Raw genomic sequence first — 25,209 nt, 5'->3', positions numbered from 1 at the left:
ATGTTCAATAATTTTCCAATTTCTTTGCGATTATTTAAGAAAAGGCTAGGAAAACAACAGATAGGGAATCTGCCACCTGGGCGACTGCCCTAAATGCAGATCAGTAGTGATTGATTGATTGATTGATTGATTTGCTTGATTGAGGATGTTCATGTTTTTTTCCGGCAGTGTAGTATCTTATATCTAGTTTAATGAAAATGAAATGAAAACCTACAACCTGTTTTCCAGTCAATGACCGGGTCAGGGATGAAATGAATGAAGCAGATATAGGCTATTGGTACGATGGGGTCGCCACTCCCAGAGTGATTTATTTATGAGTGATAGATGCTATGAAATGAAAATGGAGAGTGTTGCTGGAATGAAAGATGACAGGGAAAACCGGAGTACCCGGAGAAAAACATGTCCCGCCTCCGCTTTGTCCAGCACAAATCTCACATGGAATAACCGGGATTTGAACCACGGCATCCAGCGGCGAGAGGCCGACGCGCTGCCGTCTGAGCCACCGAGGCTCCATCTAGTTTAATATGGCTAACATAATTCATGCCTTTGTTTACCCTTACCGTTCTCACCACCAACACTTCTGGGTGCACCGGGCGAGTTAGCCGTGCGGTTAGAATTGCGCAGCTGTGAGCTTGCAACCCAGAAGTTAATGGGTTTGAACCCCACTGTCAGCAGTCCTGAAGATGGTTTTCCTTGGTTGCCCACTTTCACATCAGCTGTACCTTAAGACCACGGCCGCTTTCTTCCTGCCCCTAGGCCTTTCCTATCCCATCATCGCCATAAGACCTGTCTGTGTCAGTGCGGTGTAAAGTAAAACAAAAACAATAAAAAGCTTCTGGGTGTCTTACGGTGAGTAATTTCATTATATCTCATCTTGCGTTAAATTTCGCCAAATTATTTTCCTCTCGTCTTCAGCATTCTTCTGTAAAACCACATTTAAAAAACCTACATTCTCCTTCTTTCTGAGCTAGATATTTCACTTCCATTCAATGACACGCAGACGCTCAAGACAAAAGTCTTCAAAAATACATTTCTAATTCCTATGTCAATGCTCGAAGTGAGCGAACTTCTGTTCTTAAGAATAGCTTTCTTTGCTTGTGTTAGTCTGTTATGTCCTCCTTACTTCTGCCGCCGTTAGTTACAATACTTCCTAAGTAACAGCACTTATCTGCTCCTTGAAAACTTAATTTTCTAATCTAATATTTCCTGCATCACCTTACTTTGTTCGACTGCACTCTATTACATTTGTTTTGGATTTATTGACTTTCATCTTGTACTCCTCCAGGACTGTGTTCATATCATTCCCCAACTGAAGGGTCAGGGGGAAAAAAGCAGGAGAGTCAATATTTGTGCAACTTGAGAAAAAGCAACTTTTGTGCTCGACTTCCCTAGTTCTTTCCCCTAACAGCGAAACTTTGAGTGCTAATTTCTCCCGACTCGCCTGCTTTTTTTTTTTCCATTTCCGACCATTCAATAGATGCGCATGATCACTCTGAAGCGGACTGTAACAATATCTCAATTTCGATGAAAAAATGACTTACCTGGTTTTTTTTTCCCCGACCCTTCATTTACGTAGATCTTCTGGAGACTCGAATAAAATGATATCTTCGGTAAATCTCAGAGTTTTGATTTCCTGTCCTTGAATTGTGATTGTCTTGCCAAATCCCTCTTTGGTTTCCTTTATCGCCTGTTCTGTATAAACACTGAAACAGACAGGGGACAAACTGCAGTCTTGTCTCATTCCCTTCTGGATTTCTGCTTTTCTTCTTTTTTCACTGCAGACCATATTTTGCACAGATTGTATATAATACTCCTTTCTCGGTATCTGATCCCGATCACCGTCAGAATCTGAAATAGTTCGGTATGCCTTTTCTAAATCTACGAATGCCATGTACGTGGGCTTGTCCTCCTTAATTCGATCCTCTAAGATCTGACGTAAAGATTTCTTCGCGTGTTCCTAAATTTTTTCTGAAGTTTATCTCCCTATTCAGATCCCACTTATCCTTCCGTTCTTCTGGAAATCATGCGTGTTATTTTGCCAGCGTGAGGTAGTACGAAACTAATGGTGCGATAGCTTTCACCCTTGTCAGCACGTGTTTCATTGCGAATAGGTACAGTGTTACCAACTTATATTTTCAAGATCCGCTAAATACCACTAAAAATCCGCTGAATTCCGCCAAGAAATCCGATCTCTAATAATAATAATAATAATAATAATAATAATAATAATAATAATAATAATAATAATAATAATAATAATAATAATAATAATAATAAATGTCTGCACTCACCTGATCTATGAGTTTCACTGGGATTAACCAAGGCCAACTAGATATACAGGCCATAAGGCTCCTCCTCCACTTCCGGCGCTACGTCACACGAATAGCCATCCGCTTCATTTTTCGCCAGTGACTTCTAGGCTGATATGAACCTCGCAGCAGTAAGGCTATCAATGGTGTTGAATGACTTAAACTTGTGTGAACATTGTTAATTATGCCCACGTCGTGCTGTATACCTGGTTGTAGAAGCAACTGTAGTTCAAAAGAGCCCAATATTTCAGTGTTTAAATTTCCTGCTGACTTCGTTCGGAAACAAAAGTGGATCTTAGCCATCCATCGAACAGAATTTGTCCCTTCAGCAAGCTCAGTTGTGTGCATAAAACACTTCGACGAACGTCTCGTAATTAGGGAGGATTCTGTTAAAAGACCTGATGGATCTATTTTAACAGTAAAACGTAACTATTTAAAACTCTCAAACGACGCTATTCCTACTTTGAAAATGTGCCTGCCTATCTGTCTAAAAATCTTCCAAGACCGAGGAAAACTCCTATTGAAAGACAAGAAGAAATTGAAAAACGGGAAGAAGAAAGAAAGAAAGCTGAGGAAGGAGATGACAGGATCAAGGACTTCGATGACGTTAAAGGTAATTTCACTACTAAATGCAAATTAGATTTTGACAAAGTTTTTGTCAATTTCGACAGCCAAAGTCTATGTATTCTCAAAATCTATATGACTGAGGAAAATATTCCGAAAATTGGTACTTCTTTGACATTAAACGAGGCTCTTGATTTTAAAGCCATAAAACATGGTATTTTCGTGAATGATAACCCTGATATACGTGCATTAGGTAACGGGGACAAGATATTAAAATGGTCAAATTTGGAAAGGATCTGTAACTTCCTGTTTAGTCTTGCTTGTGACTCAAATGTGACTGTCCACGACAAAATAGAAACTGTGAACAAAATAATCGATGAAATTGAAAGTGAAGTTGATGACTGTATCATTACTGATAAATTAGAATTTTGCAAGGAACAGTTAAATTTAGCCTTTGCAAAGAAAGTGTCTTACTCCTGTATACTAATAACATGGTTCGCTTAACATTTTTCGCATTTCCTGGGGCGTATAAGAAGATAAGAGAGTCAACGTTCCTTACAAAAAGCCTCACCCTGTGTATCTGCAGTCTTTTACCTCAAAACTAGGCACGGGAAATTCGGGTATAGATGATTCACATTGGAATTACTTGAAAAAGAAAGTAAAATTGTTGTTAAATGAACATGAACGATTTTGTAACTTGTTGTTGGATGAAGTCTATGTAAAACCTGAGCTTAACTATAAAGGAGGAAAGGTAGAGGGAGTTGCTTTTAGTAGTAAAAGTGGAGAAAATAACGCAACATTAGCTACAACTGTACAAACCTTTATGTTGTCATCCATTCTTAAAAAAAAATAAAGACGTTGTTGGTTTGTTTCCACGTAAGAACCTAACGTCACATTTCTTAGAAGAACTAACTTTACAAGTCCTTAAAGTATTAACAGATATAGGTTATAAGGTAGTATGCATAATTTCTGATAATAACAGTGTTAATAGAAAAATGTTTGAAAAGCTGTGCAAAAGCAATTTACAAACCACTTTTCAAAATCCATTTGACGAAACACAAAAGATTTTTGTAATGTTCGATACTGTTCATTTATTCAAAAGCTTAAGAAATAACTGGCTTAATCAAGCCTATAACTTACAAACTTTCGTGTTTCCTGACTTTGACAACCCTGAGTCAGACAAAAAATGTTTTGCTAGTGTTGGTCACCTTAAACAGCTCCACAGAGGAGAAGAGAATGATGTAGTTAAGCTTGCTCCTGCCCTGAACCAAAAAGTGTTGTACCCAACTTCTTTAGAGCGACAAAATGTAAACCTTTGTTCTAAGCTCTTCGATGAGAAAAATGTCGCCGCTTTAAAACACTTTGATAAAATAAAAAATGGAGATGGTTTTAAAAGCACAACTGTATTCCTAGAAATAATTCTTCAGTGGTGGAAGATTGTTAATGTTAAGCATGCTTTCAAAGGCGACAGATTTAACGACCCTCATTGTAACACAATATTTTCAATTCATGACGACAATGTTTTATTTCTGCGCAAGTTTTTAACACGGTTGATTAGATGGGATAATCTGTCTGTTCAAGGGGAAATTACACAAAAAACAGAGAGTCGTCAAGGAAAACTTACTAATGAAACTCAAACAACCTTAGTTCACACTACAAAAACTATTTTAGAGTTAGTAAATTTCTTGAAAACAAGTTTAGGATTCAAGTATGTATTGTTAGGAAAATTTCAAACTGACGAATTGGAAGCAAGATTTGGACAGTACAGGGAAATTAGTGGTGCCTGCTGCCATATTTCAGTGAAGTAAACTGACGAATTGGAAGCAAGATTTGGGCAGTACAGGGAAATGAGTGGTGCCTGCTACCATATTTCAGTGAAGTAAATCCTTGAGTCAGAACGAAAATTGAAAGCCCTGACGGTAATAAATGCATACTCTGCTAAACATGCAGCCATCCCTATTAGTGATATTTAATTAAGTAAGTATGTGGATTGCAAGAGCTCAGATTGTAAAAGCTTCAAACCAGCAGACATTTCACATTTTGAAAATGTGGTAGTTGAGTTAAATGATGTTATTGTATCTGAAAACATTTTGTTAGGTCTAGTTTAATTGGTGGATATATTTGTAAAATAATTATGAAAAATTGTACATGTATAAATTATCAAGATGTTTTATTGTTAAATAATGATAATGTAACGTCAGATGTGTTAAAGCCGGAGGAAATTTTTATTTCAATATAACTGACAGGGGAGCTTTGAAATATCCATCAGATTTTATTGTTAAAATTTTGATCACACAGTTTAAATTATTTAGTGTACTTATAATAGATAGAAAAGTTATCGCAGACAAACTCGTGGCTAAGAGGAAGAAATCCTCAAGTAAGGATAGCCATAAATCGGCAAAGAAAAGGAAAATTGATAAACTGAAACCTTAAGAATTGTTAGATAAGTTTTAAGTTGAAGCCTAATTTCTAAGAAAGGTTCCAGACTATTGTTGTGAATTGCTATAATGTATTTTCATAGTAACATTAAAACTATTTTTATACGTACTATGGGTTTTAATCTTTTGCATGAAACCGTGTTCCGTTACAAATGGCAGATGTCAGCTTAATTTTACGTAAATAAATGTACATAAACTGTTCCGCTAGTTTCCCCCCGCATAAAACTCGTGTAGTGCACAAGCCTCAATAAAACCACAATTGAAGGCGTATTCAGTTATATCGTTAAGGTTCAATAAATTAATAATATCATGGAGACAGTGAGAGCGGGCCGTATACTACAATGCTGAACGCCAGCCACTCGCGTGACGTCACGGTCCGAGCCTTGTGGCCTGTCTATCTAGTGCGGCCTTGGATTAACCCCCTGCCTGCGAGCCAGCGAGCTAAAATAAAACTTCTAGGCGTTTAAAGGCCTCCACACACAGAAAGCTAAGCTAAGCTACCCGGTGTTGTGAAAAATATCGCTCACAATGCATTTAAGTACGATGACACACACAGGCCGCTATGCTAAGCCAAGCTAAGCTAAGCTAAGCTAAGCTAGACAGATCGCTAGGCAGGCGATTTTCTTGGCTGTAGCTGGCCTGGCGCATGCGCTTTTCATTTCTGAGCAGTTGGTCTGGCGGGCTGTCGTGTGTGTTTAGTCGCGTCGTGTGAGTCTCTTCTGGTATAGTACTTCGATATTTTAATACAATGGATAACGGGCCAAAAGAAGAACGACTAATTGAGGAGGTAAAAATATATACCTGCCTTTATGATATGTCAGCAAATTACTAAAGAGATTTGATAAGAAAGAAAAACTGTTGGCAGGAAATAAGTTCAGTACTTTAAATTGATTGTAAGTAGGCTATCATTTATAAATTAACTGTATAATAAAAATTTTGACAGTTCTAATAGTTTGAGAAGAAAACATTTTTCACATGGCTTTACACACATTTACAATTTAGCAGATACTGTTGACGCGCCTGTTCTGCAACTGTATGCCATATTCCTAAATATATCAACAGTTACTAAGAACGTGAAAGGTAAAATAATAGCATATATTGTTTTAGGTAAGGAACTTAAAAACTTATGAAAAAGACTGAGAGACTGTTTTAGGGAGGCACTAACGAGACAAAAAGAGAGTAAAGTGGGCAGGAAGGGAAAAATGAAGGAGTGGAGATTCCACAAACTAATGGATTTCCTTCTGCCTTATATTTCTACAAGAAGGTGAGCTGTCATTTTAACGCACGCAGTATCACTAATGTTTAAAATATTTTTAAAATGTTAAAAATTGATGAAATTATAAGGGAATGTATATGTTGAGTATATTATAAATTAAAACGCATGCAATCCATTTGAGGTTATAAGAAAATAAGACCGTCTCGATTTCTTATGTTTTGCAGCTAAGACATTATAAATAGTATTTCACTAATAAAATGAACAACATAACTGCGTTTGAAGCACACGGACTAGGACAGTTCAATATGCTCATTCTCCATAAACAGATCTCCATGTGTCATTTCTTGATATATGTTTCGATGTACATTAATGGCTTAAGTTTTGTTACAGCACACATTCAAACATTGACAGACAGGAAACATATCGACGTCAAGAGGTAACTGAAGTAGCCACCCAGATGAACGTGAGAGACCGGAATGTGATGACCTGCACTCCTTATCACATATATCTGATTCATCATCTGTTCTGTCCGCCCACACACCTACACAATCTCAGCCAGTCGAACCCCTTCGAAAAAAAATCATGCCACCGAGCAGTAGTGCAGAGAGAGTAATTGATTTTTACAACAGTGAGACAATAAAGTGCTGCCTAGCATAATTTAGCTTAGCTTTTTATTCGTGTCATAGCACACCACAGCTTGGCATTGCTTAGCGTAGCATAGTGTAGCGTAGCTTAGCTTAGCTTTCTGTGTGTGGTGGCCTTTAGTGAGCGGTGCAAGCTAGGTGAATCCCCTACCTCAAGAGCCATACACAAAACAGGTCAATTCATTATACGGTCTTCCTTCGTAACATAAATATAAATGCTACTCTCTCACAGTTTCATTATCTGTCGTCATTCGTCAACTAAGAGATAAGTACCCTTTCCCTACGCATTAGAAGTTTATGATACTATGATCTCATAACATCAAATCCAAATGACATGTTTTCCTCATGTGATTGCTAGCTCCTGACCAGAAATACGGAATAGCTCGGAGACAGACTGGAGTACACATTTTTAAAAAAACGTAACATGGATAAAACACTAAATTCCATCATAATAAATCTAGAATTCCGCCAAAAAATCCGCTGTCCGCTAAATGATATATTTCTCCGCCGACAGTCTTCTAATTCCGCCAAATTTAGCGGAAAAACCACTAAGTTGGCAACACTGAATAGGTATAACAACATTCCGTCTATAATCGGACGGCACATCTCCTGTATCATAAATCTTACACAGTACATGAAAAAACATCGCCATCCCCGTTTCTCCTAAGGCTGAAAGTAATTTTGAGGGTATGCCAATTTCAGATGTATTTTTATAAGCCTACATAGATCTCTAAGCTCTGTCAAATTCTGGCCTCCAGATTGGGTCTCCTGCTTCATCAGCATCAATAGCCTCTTCTTGTTCCAGAAACTTATAATCTCCTTCTTTCTCTTGATACAATTGTTGAATGTGTTTCTGCCATCTTTCTGCCTTGTCTTCTTTCCCTAGAAGTGGTTTTCCATATGAGCTCTTAATATTCATTCTTTCTCCAAAGGTTTCCTTGATTTTTCTGTATGCATCATCTACATTTCGTAGGATCATACAACCTTCAAGATCCTTGCACTTGTCTTTCAGCCATTCTTCATGAATTTCTGCATTTTCTATACAGATATTCTTCATTGGCTACGCTGCACTTTCTGTTTCATTCTTTAGCCACCTCTATTCCTTTCTGCTCTCCATTTTTTGTATTCATGTACTTTCACTGTTTGTAAATCAGGTTTAGTATCTCCAGAGTTATCCATTCATTCTTATTCGATCTTACCTTTCTTACCTTCTTCAACAGGACTGTCCACTCTTCATCTATTTTAATTCAGTCCTTGTGCTACATATTCCATTAAACAATCCCTCACTCTCTGTACCTTCTACTTTTCCAGATTTCCTTGCATTTCTTGAATTTCTTCAACCTCAGACGGCATTTCATGACTACCAATTTGTGGTCAGAGTCCAAGTCAACTCCTGGGAAGGTCTTGCAATCCAACACCTTGTTTCTGAACCTCTACCTAATTATAATTAAGTCTATCCAGGCCTTGTCAACGTAAACATCCATCGTTTGAGGTGTTTGAACCAAGTATTAGCAAGGACTAACTTCTGAACGGTGCAGAATTCTATCAGTCGAATTCCTGTTTCATTTCTTTGTCCCAGTCCAAATTCTCCTACCACATTACCTTCTCTCCCTTGGGCTACCACTGCATTCCAGCAATCTATCACAATTAGATCACCATCTCCTTTAACATATTGTATTAAATCTTCTACCTCTAACGGCGGACGCGCAGCTGTCAGCTTTCATCCGGGAGATAGTGGGTTCGAATTCCACTGTCGGCAGGCCTGAAGATGGTTTTCCGTGGTTTCCCATTTTCACATCAGGTAGATGCTGGGGCTGTACCTTAAATTAAGACCACGGCCGCTACCTTCCCAATTTCAGCCCTTTCTCATCCTTCCGTCGCCGAAAACCTTCGTTGTGTTAGTGCGATGTTTAACAAGTTACAAAAATAAATACGATAATAATAATAATAATAATAATAATAATAATAATAATAATAATAATAATAATAATAATAATAATGTTTTGCTGCTAGCAACAATTAACTTACTTCACTATGAAAGACGGAGTCATGTCCTGTACTAGCCATTTCTCTGATATGATCTGTTTACTGGTCAGCTCTCAGCATCTACATAAATAAAAACACATAAACATTATAAAATCAAATATGACATTTTCTGCAAAAGAGAACATAGTTAAAACAGCACCTGTTTTAAAAACATGCAGTACGCCCTATTACTAATCAGTCAGTTCCATTTTCCAAGTGATGCAGTAATTGTATCACATTTACATTTTACACAAGCTTTCATACCTATATAGTTACAATCGCTCAGTTTAGAAGCTGCCTAAAAGACTAAGCACACTTTGTATCAACTAAAAGTATATAGTGGTAAAATAAAGTAATCTATTGAATTTTAAACAAAATCTCGGAATAGGGTTTCTTAAAATATTAATTGACGATTTTAAGGCAGAAAGCCAATAAAAACCAAAGATTTTTGCAGAACTATACGAATTTTCGAGATATTATATCCTTACTCCCGATCAGCAAGCATATGACTAGATCTTATATTTTATGTTATATGCTTGCTTGTAGAATGGAATTGTGGGCTCATATATTCCTTGCTCATGATCAACATCGTCTGGTTTACTCGCGGAGAATTCGAAGCGGACGCTTGGATGAGTTATAGAGGTATATCATATACTGGTGTCTTAGTAGGCAATCATGTCGGTCTTTCGAGTGCAAACTCTCACCGTGCTGGCGGTAACCGAGGACAGTTTACTTAATTTGTCTATTAGCTCCTGCTCGAGGCTTCGCATACGTGAACATTTATCCTGTGGCCGCTTGTAGAGCTCACGAACACTGTAAACTGTACCGAAATGTGTTTAATATATTTTTACTAGCTGTTATCCGCGGCTTTGCCGGCCCCGTGGTAGCGTGTCTGCCTCTCCCCCGGAGGCCTCGGGTTCGATTCCCGGCCAGGTCAGGGATTTTTCTGTCGACCCGAGGGCTAGTTCGAGGTCCACTCAGCGTAAGTGATTAGAATTGAGGAGCGATCTCATGGTGAGATGGCGGTCCCGGTTTCGAAAGCCGAGAATAACGGCCGAGAGGATGCGTCGTGTTGACCACACGACCCCTCGTAATCTGCAGACCTTCGGGCTAAGCAGCGGTCGCTGGGCAGACCAAGGCCCTTTCAAGGGCGTTAAGTGCCATGGGGGGGCGGGGGTTTACCAGCGGCTTTCGTAATTTGGTAACTGTAATCATTTCTCAGTACTGCACTAAAACATTATCCGAAAATTCCGAAAGTACAAAAACTCACTGAAAAACCGAGTTTCATTTACCTGTTTGTAAACTACATTTGCAGTATTGACTTTTGGGGCTAAGACGACCAGGCTACAGGCAGAGCTAACTCTGGAACATGCGACAACAACAAAATACGTATTTCTTTATTTTTAATTTTCACGTCTGTAGGCTAACATATTCAAGTTTTGAGATATAAGTATCCAATAAAAGGAATTCAACTCCTTTTTCAGCCCCACCCCCCAGGTGGATTTTCCGAAAACAAAAATGCGTGTTTCTTTATTGTTAAAGGAGATTCTATGTCTGTAAAAAAGGCTTGGTTTCTCAGAACCGACTCATGCGAGGTGCGAGGCCCGCCTCGCACAAATCCAGACTACACGAGCTTATGAAAGTGGTTTCTCAAGCTGCGCGGTGCGCAGTGTGCGCAACCTCGCAGTGAGACCTCGTAGCGTCACCGCGCACTGATTCGTCCGGCCAGATTTGTGCGAGGCGACATTGTTTCTGTTCTTGTTTTTACTGTTTTAAGCAACACGATGAGCTTTACGGACGAAGTGGACGAGGAACTGATTAAAGAAGTTTGAATACACCCAGTGTTGTATAACTTACAACACAAGAGCTACAAAAACAACGCTGTGAAAGACAACTTATGGAAAATGATATCACTGAAGTTGGATAGAACAGCTAATAAATGTTGCTAGTTTTATGTATTATACGATGGTCTTGAGAAGGAAAGAGTTCGTAAAAATAGAAACTCCAAAAACGGAGGTACCAGACGATTAATGTTAATTTACTGTCATTTGGAACCTCCGTTCTTGGGATTCTTTGTTTTTTCATTGATGTGGTAGCTGCCTCTGTGGATCGGTGGTAGGGTGTCTATTATTCTATTATTATTATTATTATTATTATTATTACTACTACTACTATTGATGTTACTTATAACAAATAAAATGAGTTCAGTTTCAAAGGATTAAATGATTCACAGATTTAGAAATGATATATCAACCAATAAATCCATTACTTTAATATCAAATATGCCAATATATATAATTTTACAAAATTTGAGTTCAGTATTGTTCATTTAATAAAATCACGTGTTTTATTTTAATAACGATGTTCATTCCGTTATTATGCTAATTGGGTCATAGAAAAAGTAAACTATAGGTAAACAAATACATGTTTGTCCGTTAGAAAAAAAAAAAAAAAAAAAAAAAAAAACTTTCACTCCACCCTGTTGGCATATTCTCTTTGTCATACCGATTCTCTCTCCCTGCTACAAAAATATTTCTTGAAGCTGTCTCTTATCATGAAAGCATCATGTATAGAATTACCTCCGTTGTCAGCTGCCAGAGGAATCATGTTTTCTTCTGTTAATTCCAAATAGCGAATAAAGTGTTAATTTGGGCAAGGAATTCGCTCATTCCGGAGAAGGTTGTGGACGATACAGGCTGACATCACAAGATCATCAACAGTTTCCATTGATACTGCTATAGGGGTGAAGAAAACCCTCCAGTACTGACACATAATCCGCTTCCTCTTCCAACAATAGCGCACAGGCTGCGAGACATGTGCTCGGCAACTGATCCGCTTCGCAGCCTGGGAAACCACGAGCCTCGCAGCGTCATTGGGATGCAAGTACGCAACGTCGGCCTCGCACCTTGCACCTCGCATGCGTCAGTTCTGAGAAACCAAGCCTTATAATATGTTTCGTTTTTGAGATATACTCAGTTTTAAAAGTAACGCCCTTTTTCACTTCTTTTCACTCCCTTAAGTGGGTTTTCCGAAAACAAAATATATGTGTTCATTTTTAAAGCACATTACAAATACTTATTTTCACGTCTGTAACATCTTTAGATTTGAGTAAACATCCTCATACAAGGAATTCAACTCCTTCACTTCTTTTCACCCCCTCCCCTAGTGGATTTTCCGAAAATAAAATGTGTTTTCCTTTATTTTCAAAGGAGATTCCAAATACCAATTTCTACGTCTATAATATGTTACTTTTTTTTTTAGATATACTCAGTTTAAAAATTAACCCCGTTTTTCACTTCTTTTCACTCCCTTAAGTGGATTTTCTGAAAAAAATAGTGTTTTTTAATTTTTAAAGGAGACTCCAAATTCCCAAAATGTTATTTATGTCTAGTAGTTTTGGCTAAGCGATGATGTATCAATCAGTCAGTCTGGACATGACATTTTATATCTATATATATAAAATAAGAGTTTTGCCCGTACATTGCTTAGAATTTGCAAAGAATGGTATTTCTGTATCGGTCATGTCCATAGTAACAAGGAAATGCACTTTTTACTTTTCCGTAATTCCTGTCTGTCTGTATGTCTGTCTGTCTGTCTGTCTGTCTGTCTGTCTGTCTGTCGGTCTGTCTGTATGTACACGCATCACGAGACAACGGCTCATGAGAATTTAATGAAAATCGGTATGTGAAGTCGGGGGATGAGCCACTACAATCTAGGCTATAAATTATTTTACTCACACTGGGTAATAATAATAATCGTATGGGTGAAATGGTAGTTTAGGGGAAGGCCTAAAATTTAATTCTCAAATATTTATATTATTAGTGTTCCTATCGATACATACTACATAACTTAAGTTATATAGAATATTGAATTTCCGATCATTTATGTCATACATTGTTACCGTACCGGCTTTGATAACACAGATATTCATGAATTTGTATTTTTGTTGCCAAGTTCATTTCAATAAGTACACTCGTGTCCTCATCCCGAGGTGGTGCAGCTCTTTTCAGGCACACCCCCATTGGAGGTAAGTCCATTTCAATGCCGAGCCACGAGAAAATGGGTTAACCGAATTTAATGAATGTCGTTATATAGAGTCGGGGAATAAGAAACTACAGTCTAAATTATAAACAATTGTATGAAATTGTAGTTTAGAGGAAGGCACCTAAAATGTAATTATTAAATACCTATGTTATTGGTCCTATAGTCCGACTCGTTGGCTGAATGGTCAGCGTACTGGCCTTCGGTTCAGAGGGTCCCGGGTTCGATTCCCGGCCGGGTCGGGGATTTTAACCTTCATTGGTTAATTCCAATGGCCCGGGGGCTGGGTGTTTGTGCTGTCCCCAACATCCCTGCAACTCACACACCACACATAACACTATCCTCCACCACAATAACACGCAGTTACCTACACATGGCAGATGCCGCCCACCCTCATCGGAGGGTCTGCCTTACAAGGGCTGCACTCGGCTAGAAATAGCCACACGAAATTATTAAATTGGTCCTATGGTAAAGTACTACACAACAAAAGTTATAGAGAATACAATTTCCGACCATTTATGTTTTATTCAATTTTACCGTACCGACTATGATAAGGGTGGTATTTCAGAGTCGGAAGAAAACTAAAAGTGAAGGCCTACAATATTGAAAGCGCATAACATTGATCAACAATAACATTACATTGACCATTGTTTGTGGTGAAGTTCTTTGTCTCTTATGCTGCCGCTAAACTCCGATAGATGGGACTACTGATGCCTACCGAGTATAACAGCCCGACTGAATATTGGCGAGAAATAACTGGGGAATTGGATAACTTTCTTCTTTAGCATGACATTCCTCTGGTCATAAATTTTCTGATACAGCTGGTACGTAACTCACTGGTTCACCATAGTATTCCAGCTATTCGATCCCTACTCTGACGCGCTGTTTTGAATGAACAGTGTGCACTGTTAAGGCAGATGCTCACTTAGAGAGCCAGCGCCTGAACCGAGCAAACGTCAGACAGCCTAGTCCGAGCTTGCACCCTGCCAACTTGCCAGCTCACCGTCGTCGTCCGCCAGCCAAGCCATCATCGTCCGCCAAGCGCCAGTACTGCCCACTCGCTCTCTCTTCGCCGCCAGCCCAGCAGCCACCGCGAGCTCCCGCTCGCCCCAGCCCAGCCGGCCAATCAACGAAGAGCAGCCACGTTCTCTGCGCGGTCCGACTTCCCAGATATACTCTGGGAGCCAAGTTTCAACGGTCGCCGCAACACATTCGCAGCTCAGCGCTCGTGCAGTGCAGTCCTGTAAGCACTCAGCTCCAGCAGCCAAGAATCAAGAACCTAGCACCCAGAACGCTAGATATTCAGCCGCTAACTGCGATACCTACGCTCCAGTCAAGACACAGGGTCCTACCAGCGAGCCCCTGCAACACGGGAATAGGCCACCAGTAACACTGCCTATTTCAAATTAACAATCGCCAACTGCCACCAACAATAGGCAGATACTACAACCGCCTGCTAGCCAAGTTCACAGCAGGCCCAAGCAATTTGTCAGAGCCAAGCAATTTGTCAGAGCCCTCAGTGAGGTCACCGGTTCGAGGCTTGTCCCGTTGAGATACGGAAAAACTAAACCTGCTTCGACCGTGCCCACTGAGTGAGCACCAAACAGCGCGCCGGTCCTCTTAGTGAGTTTGACCGTTCCAGTGTTTTAACATAAACACCCAAGCTCCCCAGCCCATACCAGCCGTCAGGACCACCTTGGTGGACTGAGTAGCCAAGACACTGACGCTCCCATCTACCATGTCCACGAAACCCCCAACCACTCCCAATTTCAGATACCCATTAGAAATAGGAGCCAGACACCAAAACACCTGGTATGATCCATTCATCTTTCCCATCTCATATGATGTTCACCTCCATACTGTCAAGCCCTTTCACCGTGAACGCGTATATACAGCCATACAGCCAGTCATACAGCATGTCCAGCTCTTACAGGAGCTCTTTAATGGATGTATTATTCTATTCCCCACGGATATTGAAGGCAGCTATAACGCCATATTTGAACATCTCAAAAAGCAGAAAATCCATTACAGAGTGTGCTCTGGGTACGCGCCAGTCGCCGAAGCAGCTGCCCAAACGGAGCTGGACACTATACATACAGAAACACTGGACACAACACACACAGAAGTTCAGACCAACCCAACACCTCTCACTTTCACTAAAACCTCACAAACTCACCAAAACCATGCACACCAGACAGCGCAGACAGATGACCCACCTATCATCACGGACTCCCCCCTCTCCCCCCCACCAGCATCCGAACCCGGGACTGAGACCCCATTAGTCTCACAACCGAGTACGGAAACACACTCCAAGTACACTCAGACTAGGAACAGGCGTAAAAAACCTGCCCCTAAGTCAAAGAAATCACCAACACCCAACACCAACACCACAGAGACTCGAACCCGCACCCCCTCCCACACAACACTCATTACACAGTGTTTCAATTGCCTTCGTCTGAACCACTCTGCAGCTTCGTGCTCAGAGGCTCAACGGTGCAATCGGTGTGGCGGTCCCCATCGTCACACTGAGTGCACTGTACCACGCAGCCAGCCGAGGTGTGCGAACTGCCAAGGCAGTCATGCCGCCTCTTTTCCTGGCTGCCCGTTCCTGAAGAGGGCAATTCGAGACCACTACAGACACGCCAGACACATACAAGCTCACCACAACACACCACAGACACCACTCAGACACGACACCGCCACCTTACACTACCCGAACCCAGGACCACCTACCAATGCACCCATGAGCCAGCCCTGCCAAGTTTCCCACGCCCTGATCAGCCTACTCACCAAGCTAATTGAAACCCAGAATCAACCTCTACTCCCCACTATGCCTGCCAAACAACTGATCATAAACTAAATCCAGCCCAGAAAATCGTCCCCGCCAAGTCACCAATAAGTAAGAACCAGACCTCACTTCCAAACTAAAGCCTCCAAGCAAAACACTGGAACATACGGACACCGAGGCGGGTGCACTCAAACGAACTGCCGCATTTATTACGCTGTCTCCATCCACACTTAAATGCTGTTTTCTCTCTGAATTTAAGTATCACAACCAACCGATACACAGGAATATAAATATATTCCAGCGCACAATCCAGCGGCAAGGCCCGGTCAACCACAGCAACATCGGGCGTGGCTAACGTTTGGATGGGTGACCACCCAGACCTAGCCCTTGCCGCTGGCCCAAAAAGTAATTTAGAAATTATTAATACCATCCAGCCATGGCACGCACAGAATAAGGTTGAATTTTTCCATAATACCACTCAACAGCACACACTTTACAGTAAAATTTTCACCATTTTATTATTATTATTATTATTATTATCAACCAAATATATTTTATTCTTTTTATACTTATTTTCTACAACAGGCCAGGTGAGGAGCGCGGCATAGCGCACCGGTACTGGCACCGCAAACGGCACCCCCTAGGGGTGTCCAAACTGAACATATGGGAACGGTCGCCGCCTCATTCCCTGGTTGCCCCTTTATCAAAAAGGCAGTGAAGGAACACTATAGACACGCCAAACATTTATAGTCAAACTCTAAACCTACAGCACATACAGCTACCAACACCCTACCTCACTCGAACCCCGGACCCTATATCCAACAACCCAGAAACCAGACTACTCAAGACACCACCACCATCCTGAACTTATTACTTCTAAACCTCCTATCGACCCATAACCAGAACCCCCCACCCCCCATGCCAAGCAAACAACTTATAATAGACTAAAGTCTCCAAGCATCCCACCCCCGCCAAGTCAGCAAGAACATGCCCTCACTTCCTAAACTGCACAAGCACCTCACTCCCTAAAGCTCTAACAAAACACTGGAACACTCGGACACCGAAGCGGGTGCACCACAACGAACTGCCGCATTTCTTATGCTGTTTACTTCCACACTTAAATGCTGTATTTCTAAATTAAAGTATCAAAACCAGCCGATACTCAGGAATATAAACATATTCCAGCGAACAATCCAGCGGCAAAGCCCGGTAAACCGAAGCAACACCGGGCGTGGTCAAAACATGGATGGGTGACCATCCAAATTTGCCCTTGCCGCTGGCTCAAAGACAAATTTAGACATTTATCTAACATCCAGCCATGGCACGCAAAGAATAACGTTGGGTTTTACCATATCACCACACAACCGCTCCCACTTTACAGTAAACTTCCACCATTTATTATTATTATTATTATTATTATTATTATTACTATCACTCTAATATATTTTATTCTTTTTATATTTATTTTCTATAACAGGCCAGGTGAGGAGCGCGGCATAGCGCACCGGTACTGGCACCGCAACCGGCACCCCCCTAAGGGGTGTCCAAACTGAAAATATGGCGAAACGGTCTGCCGAACACATTCGCAGCTCAGCGCTCGTGCAGTGCAGTCCTGTAAGCACTAAGCCCGGCTACCAAGAACCTAGCACCCAGAACGCTAGATACTCAGCCGCTAACTGCGATACTTACGCTCCAGTCAAGACATAGGGTACTACCTGAGAGCCCCTTCACCACGGGAATAGGCCACCTGCAATACTGCCTATTTCAAATCAACAATTGCTAACTGCCACCAACAATAGGCAGGAACTGCAACCGCCTGCTAGCCAAGTTTAAGGCAGGCCCAAGCAAATTGTCAGAGCCCTCAGTGTGGTCACTGGTTCGAGGCTTGTCCCGTTGAGACACGGCAAAACTAAACCTGCTTCGACCGTGCCCACTGAGTGAGCACCTAACAGCGCGCCGGTCCTCTTATTGAGTTTGACCGTTCCAGTGTTTTAACATAAACACCCAAGCTCCCCAGCCCATATCAGCCGTCAGGACCACCTTGGTGGACTGAGTAGCCAAGACACTGACGTTCCCATCTCCAACCATGTCCACGAAACCCCCAACCACTCCCAATTTCAAACAGCCATTAGAAATTCGAGCCAATAACCTAAATACCTGGTATGATCCTTTCATCTTTTCCATACCATATGAGGTCTACCTACACAGCGCCCGGCCCTATCACCGCCAACGCATATATACAGCCATCCAGCCAGTCATACAACATGTCCAGCTCTTGCAGGAGCTCTCTAACGGATGTATCATTGTATTCCCTATGGATATCGAGGGCAGCTATAGCGCCATATTTGAACATCTCAAGACTCAGAACATCCGTTACAGAGTGTGCTCTGGGTACGCGCCAGTCGCCGAAGCAGCTGCCCAAACTGAGCTGAACGCAACACATACAGAAACTCTGGACACAACACATACAGAAACTCAACCAACCCTACACCACTAACATTCACTAAAATCTCACAAACTCACCCAAACCATGCACACCAGACAGCGCAGACAGATGACCCACCTATCATCACGGACTCCCCCCTCTCCCCCCCGCCAGCATCCGAACCCGGGACTGAGACCCCATTAGTCTCACAACCGAGTACGGAAACACACTCCAGATACACTCAGACTAGGAGCAGGCGTAAAAAACCTGCCCCTAAGTCAAAGAAATCACCAACACTCAACACCAACACCACAGAGACTCGAACCCGCACCCCCTCCCACACAACACTCATCACACAGTGTTTCAATTGCCTTCGTCTGAACCACTCTGCAGCCTCGTGCTCAGAGGCTCAACGGTGTAATCGGTGTGGCGGTCCCCATCGTCACACTGAGTGCACTGTACCACGCAGCCAGCCGAGGTGCGCGAACTGCCAAGGCAGTCATGCCGCCTCATTTCCTGGCTGCCCGTTCCTGAAGAGGGCAATTTGGGACCATTACAGACACGCCAGGCACATACAAGCTCACCGCAACACACCACAGACACCACTCAGACACGACACTTTACACCACTCGAACCCAGGACCATCTACCAATGCATACATGAGCCAGCCCTGCCAAGCCTCCCACGCCCTGATCAGCCTACTCACCAAGCTAATAGCAACCCAGGATCAGCCTCTACTCCCCACTATGCCTGCCAAGCAACTGATCCTCAACTAAATCTCGCCCAGAAACTCCAAGCTTCCCACCCCCGCCAAGTCAGCAAGAACATGTTCTCACTTCCTAAACTGCACAAGCACCTCACTCCCTAAAGCTCCAACAAAACACTGGAACACTCGGACACCGAAGCGGGTGCACCACAACGAACTGCCGCATTTCTTATGCTGTCTACTTCCACACTTAAATGCTGTATTTCTAAATTAAAGTATCAAAACCAGCCGATACTCAGGAATATAAACATATTCCAGCGAATAATCCAGCGGCAAAGCCCGGTAAACCAAGGCAACACCGGGCGTGGTCAAAATATGGATGGGTGACCATCGAAATTTGCCCTCGCCGCTGGCTCAAATACAAATTTAGACATTTATCTAACATCCAGCCATGGCACGCAAAGAATAACGTTGGGTTTTACCATATCATCACACAACCGCACCCACTTTACAGTAAACTTCCACCATTTATTATTATTATTATTATTATTATTATTATTATTATTATTATTATTATTATTACTATCACTCTAATATATTTTATTCTTTTTATATTTATTTTCTACAACAGGCCAGGTGAGGAGCGCGGCATAGCGCACCGGTACTGGCACCGCAACCGGCACCCCCCTAAGGGGTGTCCAAACTGAAAATATGGGAACGGTCTGCCATATTCCCACCAGCTCTTCAAGCAGCCACACATCCAGCCAAGCCACTCAGCCCGCTCTCAGTCTTAGGGCCACCCTACATCATAAAGCAAATTTGTCTAGTGCTCAGTGGGTCATATGCTCGGGTCTTGTCCCGGCGCGATCCGTTAAAACTACACCTGACACGACTGGTGCCCACTGAGTGCGCTTTGCTCTGGTCCTCTTCGGAGTTTGACCCTTTTGTGCTCCATCCTCACCAATTCCCCCTGGCCAATCCTTGTCGGGTTAATCGCGGCGGATTCAGTAGCTGGGACCCCGACAATCCCCCACCATGTATTCATCCAATTCCCCTTCTAAACCACCGGCCAAGTCCTACAACCACTACAACAATCCCCTCCTTCTACGCTCTAACTTCTTTGACACCACGCTCACTCCTATCATTATTCCAATAGCACCTAGCCCCGACACCCCCACTCATCTCCTAAACGTCAAAAAACAACGCAAACTTATATCTGATGCCATCCAACCCGTCCAAAAACACATCGAACTCCTCCAAGAACTCTTAAATGGCTATATCCTCATTTTCTAACAAGAGAATGAAGGTTGGTGTAACATCGCAAGGCAACTGGAACTCTGCAATGTGTTCTTTTACACATGCAAAGAAGAGGCTGTAATTGATGATATTGCCATTCAAACCGACCTCTCACTCCCACCCGACACACCCACCCCACGCTCCTTACGCCCTCCACTGACCACCCATCAGACAACTCAAACCTCCCCACCTTCCAATCACAAACTCCCTCAAACCCTATTATCCCGCCTTCCCCCCAAGATTTCCAGACCCACACAATCTGACATCACGCTCCCACCTGATCACCAGACAACACTATCCACCAGCACAACACCAACACTCACTGACTCCCCACCACATCCCGAGCCCGGAAGTGAGACCCCTTCAATCTCACAACCGGGTAAGGTCACACAAAACAAACAAACTCAGACTGGGAGCAGGCGTAGCAAACCTGCCCCTACGTCTAAACCCTCACCAACATCTCACGCCCCCAAAACAACTACACGCCCCCGCCCCTCCTCACTCATTACACAATGCTTCAATTGCCTGAAATTGAACCATTCTGCGGCCTCATGCCCAGAAGCTACCCGCCGCAACAGATGTGGTGGTCCCCACCGCCACACTGCCTGTAAGGTACCGAGGGAACAGGCGAGGTGCGCTAACTGCGAAGGCAGTCACGCTGCCTCTTACCCTGGCTGTCCCTTCTTAAAGAAGGCAATTAAAGCTCACTACAAGCACTCACAACACCTGAACACGCACTTCAACCATCCCCCTCTGCCTAAGTACTCAGTAACTACCCCTCGAACCCAGTACCTCCCCCTACCCAGTACACTGCCCTGCCAAGCCATGATAATTCCACCCTACTAAACTTGCTCCATATCCAGTTACCACCTACATTGCCAAGCAGACAACTAATCATTAACTAACCTCACCCCCCCGCTCTAATTCCCGCCCTGTACCAAGATGTTTAATTCCTCATCAAGACCTCATCAGTACCCCGCCCCCCACAGCGCCAACACCCACACCGACTCCCTAACTTACCTCCCTACTTGTTATGAGCACATTCAAAAGACACGCTAAGGCCAAGCAACATCGGGCGTGGTCACCCAATGGATGGATGACCCTCCACCCGACCTCGCTACACCCCCTCTACGTTGGCCTCTGGTAACAGAGAACCAACGCCCCCCCCCAAACATTCGCCCTAACAACTGGCACCATCCGACCGCAAGGGGCGCAGGCCATATTAAGGTCAATTCGATCCCCCACAAGTATCCGCACTCCATTCATACCCATTATGTCACTAACAACTATACTTCAGAAATAGCACACAAGGCCTAAAAGAGGTCGACGGGCTATAATCCCTCACTGGTCCCTTGGGACCTCTGAGAATGTGGTCTGAGTAGTTATAATAGTAGTAGGACCTGGTCTAGAATTACAATTTGGGAAGATTCCAAATTATAGCACCACAATTCACTAAATAACTCAAAATTCAACCCTGAAAAGAGCCGTTTCTTAAAAAGAGCTTCCTCTTCACTTTTATTAAATTCTACATTCATTTTATTCAAAATTAGCAGTGAAGAGGGGGGTTCTCCTCTGGCTTGGAGGAAAAATTTGCCTCCAAGTCAGATTTTTCCAGAGCAGTGAATTGAGATTTTCCGACTCATCGGGTACCCCTAGGAAACAGATTAGTACAAGGGCATAGTTTTTGCCCTGGGACTCTCCACTATTCGACCTACCCCCCCCCCCACCGAAAAAAGACTAAAAGTGTTCACGGAGTATGGCTGTTTGCGGCCTGGTCATTCCAGCTCTGGAACTTTGGACTGTTAGATCGGCAGCGTAGTACTGTTCATTAAAAGTGAGAAAATGTGTGGTTTTTCATTTGATCGAGTATTTCATGCGAAATCATTGCTTTTACTCGCGCCATTCCTACTGACGTCATTGTAATGACCTTTGTTCATTTCAATTGGGAAAAGTACTAAAGCCAGTCTTTCTGATTATGTAAAAAGGCAGGTGGAGAGTGAGTGTCTGCCATTATAATGCAATTCCCCAACCTGATTGTGATTGCTGGTAGGCAAACGGACCTACCATTACAACGAAAATTCCCTAACGCAGTCTTCATATGAGAAAAGACGTTTGGTGATTTCTCCGTCGCGTTTCTAGGGTAACGTTAAGAGCAATGCAATTTAACAGTCTTGCTCACAACGTGTACTCTACCTAACCTACAATTCTGTATACAATGTAGAATTCCGTAGCGAAGACAGACAGACCACGCGTCACAAGGGATATACGGGCGGGAGCCCGGATCCTTTGTGCCATTTTAGCTCTTCGACCCGAAGGTCTTGAGTGCTGCTTTCGACAGGTAGGTTGTAGAACAGGATGGTTTGGCTGGTGGTGGTACCGTTGTAAGGTGTCGCATTGGTCAGAATGTGACCTGGACCTCGGAGGGTCAAAAGAGTGGCCTAGGGGCAAGCCCCAGGTAGTCATAATTTCCCGTAAAGGGGTTTATAAGTTTTAAGTTCAAGAAGTTTTAGTGGGTTAATAGGTAGGCAAAAGGAGGGTGAGTGTTCACCCATCCAAGTGCTGAGCATGACCAGTGTTGCTTAACTGTGCTTAACTGGGAGATATCAATGGAACGTGGTGAGCGGAAAGGCCGAATAAGAAGAAGAGAGGGGTGAGGTGGGAGGAAATGGCAAGGCAGTACTTGGTCTTGAGTACAGGGACTCAGCTACTCGATCCACTGAAGGGCCCTGTACTTGGGAGGAGAAAGGGAAGGTTCGTCCCTAGTAAGGAGAGGTCAGGCAGGACAGGGCGGCAGCCGCAGAGGGATCGCGCCGCAGCGGCCCCCTGACAGCTGGCGAGCTGTGGGAAGGTGGACCTCAACGTTACTTGAAGCCATAGGCACGAGGATAAGTCCTCTAGCCATGCCCCCCTGGAAGACGGGTTTCACCCTGAGCCGCAGCCCAGGGTTTCCCCCAGCAGGCCACCAGCCCCCGTTGGTGAGAACGGCAGGCCGGCAGTCCGCCAGGGCCATACAGCCTCGGGGTTACATGGGTTGAGGTGGAATATCAGCGTGGGATCCCATGACCAGGGAGGGGGTGGGGTAGCGTTGGACGGAGAGGTCAAACGCACATGGTAGGCCATAGGCACCAGGATAAGTCATCTAGCCATGTCCCCCTTGGGAGACGGGTTGCCTCCCGGGCCGCAGCCTAGGGTTCCCCCCAGCGGGACGGCAGCCTCCGCTCGTGAGAACGGCCAGCCGGCGGTCCGCCAGGGCCGTACAACCTTGTCGAGTACATCGGGTCGAGGAGGGATATCGGGGTGTGATCCGGTGACCAGGGAGAGGAGGGGAGGTGAGCGCTAACACAGGGGTCAAACGCACTTGGCGGACCAATCAGGGGGCTGCCTGGTGCCTGAGTCGCGACAGAGGTAGTTTTTAAAGTGGTTAACGCCACAGACAAGTCGCGAACACAAGACACCAGGGCGCCAAGACAAATTGCTCTTTGCAAGTAGGACTGGATGTCTTGGCAGGCCGGACTGTTGAAAAAGAGCCTTGGTAAGGCCTCGCAGCGGTTTCTTGATGAGTGAGATCTTGATTGGTCGCTGGGTCAGTCAGGAGGGCTCTGACTGGTCGTAGGACTTGGCGGGCCAGCGAGGACCGCTGGCGCACCTGGGGCGGCCGTGAGAGTTGGAGAGTTCCGTACTTGGCGGCCATCTTGTCGGGAGTCTTGGCTGGGGCTAGCTCATGAGTGCTAGCGGTTGACAGGAGCGACAGGGAAAAACCACCCTTCCGAAGAAACGGGAGTCAAGGTGGAAAGGCTCCATCCAGGCAGAGTGCTAGGCCTGGAATCCAAACGAATTGCTGTGGCTGAGAATGGCTGAATGGCTGGCTGGCTGTAGCGAAGCACGGGTTCATCAGCTAGTATATATATAGTACCAGGAACGCTGGTCCAAGATTAAGTCCCCGCACTTCGGACTTGAATTACGCGCTGCGCGCCGACTCAATAGCTAGCTACAGCATGAAGTTCGTATGCACACGTGGAGCTTATGACGTCACAGCCTGCCTCCCCTTGTGAGAGAAGGATTGCGTCACCCAGAGAACATTCGAAATGTTCTACGTCTAATAACTTTCCTTAGGATAAGAATTAAATTCAACCAACCAACCAACCAATACTGATCTGCATTTAGGGCAGTCGCCCAGGTGGCAGATTCCCTATTTGTTGTTTTCCTAGCCTTTTCCTAAATGATTTCAAAGAAATTGGAAATTTATTGAACATCTCTCTTGGTAAGTTATTCCAATCCCTAACTCCCTTTCCTATAAATGAATATTTGCCCCAGTTTGTCCTCTTGAATTCCAACTTTATCTTCATATTGTGATCTTTCCTACTTTTATAAACGCCATTCAAACTTATTCGTCTACTAATGTCATTCCACGCCATCTCTCCGCTGACAGCCCGGAACATACCACTTAGTCGAGCAGCTCTTCTTCTTTCTCTCAATTCTTCCCAACCCAAACATTGCAACATTTTTGTAACGCTACTCTTTTGTCGGAAATCGCCCAAAACAAATCGAGCTGCTTTTCTTCGGATTTTTTCCAGTTCTTGAATCAGGTAATCCTGGTGAGGGTCCCATACACTGGAACCATACTCTAGTTGGGGTCTTACCAGAGACTTATATGCCCTCCTTTACATCCTTACTACAACCCCTAAACACCCTCATAACCATGTGCAGAGATCTGTACCCTTTATTTACAATCCCATTTATGTGATTACCCCAATGAA

General features: G+C 43.5%; 1 protein-coding gene across 1 annotated transcript in view; it reads right to left on the bottom strand.

The window, feature by feature from the left end:
- Window positions 1–25,209, bottom strand: part of Src64B (Tyrosine-protein kinase Src64B) — a 367,972-nt gene that overhangs the window by 193,936 nt on the left and 148,827 nt on the right. The window contains exon 2 of the mRNA XM_068225019.1: window positions 9,200–9,277. The gene's annotated coding sequence lies outside the window, so the exon portion shown is untranslated. The remainder of the gene's footprint in view (window positions 1–9,199; window positions 9,278–25,209) is intronic.

The sequence above is a fragment of the Anabrus simplex genome, chromosome 1 (genome assembly GCF_040414725.1).
Source record: "Anabrus simplex isolate iqAnaSimp1 chromosome 1, ASM4041472v1, whole genome shotgun sequence".
Taxonomy (NCBI): Eukaryota; Metazoa; Arthropoda; class Insecta; order Orthoptera; family Tettigoniidae; genus Anabrus; species Anabrus simplex.
This window is presented reverse-complemented; position numbering and strand designations above follow the sequence as displayed.